We start from the raw sequence: 5,058 nt of genomic DNA on the forward strand, positions 1-5,058 counted from the left end.
GTCAAAACGCTCTTCTAGCTTTCTCACTTCATCGACGTAGGCCTTCATCAACGGGCTCTGGTAATCCTTGTTGACTTGCTTGACGACAAGTTGCGAGTCGCCTCTGACGACGAGTTTCTTGATTCCGAGGTCCGCCGCGATCCTAAGACCGGCAAGCAGCCCTTCGTACTCAGCCGTATTGTTTGTTGACACCTCCCTGGGGAAGTGCATCTGGATCACGTACTTGAGGTGCTCTCCGGTGGGCGCGACAAGCAGTACGCCAGCCCCGGCGCCCTGTAAGGAGAAAGCTCCATCAAAGTACATGATCCAGTCGCAACTTGCCTCCTTGCCGGGGAGAGCAGTCTCTTGGGTTTCTTCGTCAGGCGTCGCGGTCCATTCTGCAACGAACTCCGCCAGGACTCGGCTTTGAATCGTCGAGGTACTCTCAAACTTGAGGCCAAAGCTGGACAGTTCCAGTGCCCACTCTACGATCCTTCCCGTTGCGTCTGGATTGTGCAATATCCGTTGCAGAGGGAGGCGAGTGACGACAGTGATTTCGTGCGCCTGGAAGTAGTGACGCAGTTCCTCGAGCATAGAAAGGAGGGGAAAAAAGAAAAAAAAAAAAAGAAAAAAAAAAAAAAGAATTAAAAAGAAAATAGAAAAAAAGAGAAAAAATAAAAGGAAAGTATGAAACGGGAAAAAAAGAAAAAGGAAGAAAAGGAAAAAAAAGGGAAAAAAGAAATGGCCGAAGAGCAGTTTCTGCACACCGGAGTACCTCGATCTAGCCCCCTGCAGGAGGGAACTAACAAAGTAGACCGGGTGCTGCATCATTTTCTTCTTCGGCGGCACTTCAATTGGCTGTCGTCGTCTCGGCATCGGTGGCATCGGCTCCGTCGCTGCTATTACCTCATCATCAATTTCTCTCTGCGCCACTAGTGCGGCGCTGACCACCTGGTTCGTTGCCGCCAGGTACAGCAGCAACGGTTCATGTGGCCTAGGCTCAACTAGTATTGGCGCCGAGGAGAGGTACCTCTTCAAATCTTGCAATGCTGCTTCGGCTTCTGGCATCCACTCCATCGGGCCTGCCTTTTTCAAAATCTTGAAAAAGGGAAGGGCGCGCTTGGCGGACTTGCAAATGAACCTGCTCATGGCAGCAACGCAACCAGCAAGCCGACGCACATCCTTGACTCGCTTGGGCGCTTCAATCTACTCTATAGCTTTGATCTTGTCCGGATTGGCCTCTATCCCACGTTGTGACACAAAGAACCCGAGAAGCTTGCCAGACGGGACACCGAAGACGCACTTCTCAGGGTTCAGCTTGTGATTGATCTTGCGTAGGTTTGCAAATGTTTCTTGTAAATCTGATATGAGGGTTGCCCTGTTCTTGGTTTTGACCACTATATCATCCATATAAGCTTCCATATTTCTATGGAGCTGGGGTTCAAAACCAATTTGGACTGCCCTTGCAAACGTTGAACCAGCACTCTTCAACCCGAAAGGCATCCGTATAAAGCAATACGTACCACATGGGGTGATGAATGCCGTTTTCTCTTCATCTTCCCTTGTCATGAAGATCTGGTGGTAGCCGGAGTAGGCATCGAGGAATGACAACAGATCACACCCAGCTATGGAGTCAACAATCTGGTCGATGCGCGGCAACGGGAAGGGGTCTTTGGGACAAGCCTTATTAATATCTGTGTAATCAATACACAGCCTCCACATCCCATTTGCCTTGCGCACTACCACCGGATTGGCCAACCACGTTGGATGGAGCACTCCTCTTACCAAACCCGCTGCTTCCAGTTTCCGGATCTCCTCTGTGATTAACTCTTGTCGTTCCAAAGCTTGCTTTCTGACCTTCTGCTTGACGGGCCGCGCATGAGGACAGACAGCAAGGTGGTGCTCAATCACCTCCTTGGGAACGCCAGGGATGTCAGATGCTTGCCATGCAAACACATCGACATTCGCCCGCAGGAAGGTGACGAGCACGTCTTCCTATTTGTCGTCAAGGGTGGAGCTTATGGTAAAAGCTCCTCCCGTGCCGTCCTCCTTGACAGAAACCTTCTTGGTTCCCGGCGGTGTGGCCCTGGACTTCTTGTTTCTGTCGATGGAGCTCTCTGGCACGTCCTCGACGGGGGCGCTACACTCCGAAGAGGTGCGCTTGCCGGAGTGGGTGCCTGAGGTCTCACCGGTCTTCTTCTTTTGCCTTCCCGGGGCTCCAGCGGTAGGAGCAAGCGCCTTAGCAGTGGTGGCTGCTGCAAATGCTTGTTGGTAGAGTTGGTCAGCGCAAATTAGCGCATCCTTCTTGTCTGATGGGATGGCGATGATCGTCACAGGCCCTGGCATCTTCAGGGTGTTGTAGGCGTAATGTGACGCCGCCATGAACTTGGCCAGCGCTGGGCGGCCAAGGATCTCGTTGTAAGGCAAGGGGATCTTGGCAACGTCGAACACAATCCTTTCTGTCCTGTAGTTCAGATCACTCCCAAAAGTCACGGGCAACGTCACCTTTCCCTTTGGTTGACTTCTTCCCGGGTTGATCCCCTGAAACGTGCCCGTCTCTTCGAGGTCTTCATCAGGAATCTGCAATTTCTCGATCACGGCAGGCGAGATTAAGTTCAGACCGGCCCCGCCATCGACTAGCATCTTTGTCACCTTGAGGTTGCGTATTGTTGGTGAAACCAACAATGGCAAGCACCCGACTGCAGTAGTGCAATCAGGGTGATCCTCAGTGTAAAAAATGATAGGTGTGCTGGACCACTTCAGCGGCCTTTGGGCATCAAACGACGGTTCCGCCGCTGTAATCTCATGCGCCCACTGTTTAAGCTGGCGGTGAGAGGTATGCAGCGAGGCGCCACCATCGACGCACATGGCCTCTGTAGCTTTCTGAAATTCTTGGTCACCAGACTCATCGTCCTCTTTGTGATCATCGTCTTCTGGCTTTTTGTCACGGTCTCGGGCGGGCCTCTCCTGCTGTTTATCTTTGCCGCAACGGCCCGCCTGGCAGTCACGCTTCTTGCCGGACCCCTCAGCACCGTCCTGGCCTTTCTCCTTGTCCCGCCTCTCATATTTAGCCCTCTGCTTCTCAGCAAGGAGCTCAACCTGTCGGCAGTGCTGGAGATCATGGCCTTTGGTGCGATGGATCTTGCAGTATTGCTTGTCGGAGTTTCCTAGCTTCTCGGCAGCCGCCAAGGCCCGGCAGGCGACACGTCCGGCAATTTCCTTGCCGAGGTCATCTGCCTTGGTTTTCTTGGCGGAGCCGGCGTCGTCAGATCCCTCGACGGCAAGCACAACTTTACCTTTGCGCTTCCTGTTGCGGCGCTGGCCTTTCTTCGCCGGGGCTGCAGTATCCTCATCTGAGGAGTCAGTTTCCACGCCGGCATCTTCGCCGGGGTACTTCCTTCCCTCTTCAGCTCGGGCACATCTGTCAGCAAGAACATAGAGTTCTGCCACATCTTTCACCTTGTTCATTGCCAGTTCTTCGCGCATCTTGTGGTTACGCACGTTCTGATGGAACGCGCTGATGATGGCGGCGGGGTGAACATCAGGGATATTGTACTGTACCTGGCTGAACCTCTGTATATACTTGCGCAGACTCTCGCCTCCCTTCTGGGGAATGACATGTAGGTCTCTTTGCTTGGCCATGGGCTTGGTGACCTCCAGTAAAGGCGCCCACAAACTCATGGCACAAATTCGACCAGGAGGAAATAGAGTCTACTGGCAAGTGCATCAACCACGACATGGCGTTGGGTTTAAGAGCCAATGGAAAGTAATTCGCAAGAACCTTATCATCGCGGGCTCCGGCGGCTTGCATCGCGATGGTGTAGATGCCGACGAACTCAGACGGGTGAGTCTTGCCGTTGTACTTTTCGCCAACGTCAGGTTTGAAGGTGCGGTGAGTGGGCCACTGGAACTGCCGCAGCTCACGGGTAAAAGCCGGACAGCCTACCTCGTAAGGTAGGCCTCCAAGGCTCTCCGGGGCCGGGTGGTTCACAGCAGGCCCTGCTCTCCTGTCTGACTGGTGGCACACTCCGCGCCGGCGCTCGATAGTGGTTCGAGCATCTTCATGGGCTTGTTCCCGAAGAACTTGGCGCTGGTCACAGTGGGTCCGCGGGTCAGACGATGCTATGGAGATGTCGTCGCCCGCGATGTCGCGACGAGCCGGCGTCCGCGGTACCGGATGGGGAAGAGGTGAATGCACCGTGGTCGCGGCGCCGCCGGCTTTTCCGCCACTGGTCTGCGGGACTCCATCGGAGCGTCGACCCGGGGGCCCCACCGGACTTGGTTCGTCTTTGTTGGCCACCGCAACAAGGCTTCGGATAGTGGCTCTCCATTCCTCGAGTTTCCCCGTAGTGGGAGGAATGTCAAGGAGCAACTGCGCGCACTAGGGCCTCTGCTGGCGTCGGTGGCAGCGAAACCTGCACGAATCGCGACATGCTTCGACTTCTGACCATGTTAGAAGGAGCTCTATCATGACCCCGCAGTCGCATGCCGTTTTCACCAGCGCCTCGGCGAGTGGGAAGGTCTTCTACGTCCCGGGAGTGGCGCTCGGGGCTCTTCCCACGGCGACACCCGGGATCTTCGGCGTGATTACGCCGTTCGTCGCGCGTGCCTGGGAGGAGCGCGGTGTTGGCGCCGGCGTGGGAGTCTTGGAGGCCCTTGCGTCACCTTCGGGCGGGGCGGCGATGACCTTGGAAGGCCCCACTCCACCCGCGAAGGGCTTGGCTCCGCCTTTGGATTTGGTGACGTGTGGCCCGTTACCAGGCGCACAAACATCGCCGCCTCCCAAACTCCGGCTGCTGGGATGGTGTTGGAGTTCGCGAGAAGCGCCCCGGGTCCTTTGTGCGACCGGTCCGCTGCTCGCCCGCCTCGGGACGGGCTGTCCGGCTTCCGACTGGCCAACCACCACCGTCGTCTTCTTCTTGGGCGCCATGATGATGAAGAAGCGCTGAACTAACTGCTAAAGCCGATTCTCACAACTGCGCCCCCCTACCTGGCGCGCCAAAGATGTCGGTGGAAACGACACCTATGGGATCACAAGAATCCCTATTGTGGTTAGTGGGGCGCGGGGTCATGAGAAGA

The sequence above is a fragment of the Triticum urartu genome, chromosome 1 (assembly GCF_003073215.2).
Source record: "Triticum urartu cultivar G1812 chromosome 1, Tu2.1, whole genome shotgun sequence".
Taxonomy (NCBI): domain Eukaryota; kingdom Viridiplantae; phylum Streptophyta; class Magnoliopsida; order Poales; family Poaceae; genus Triticum; species Triticum urartu.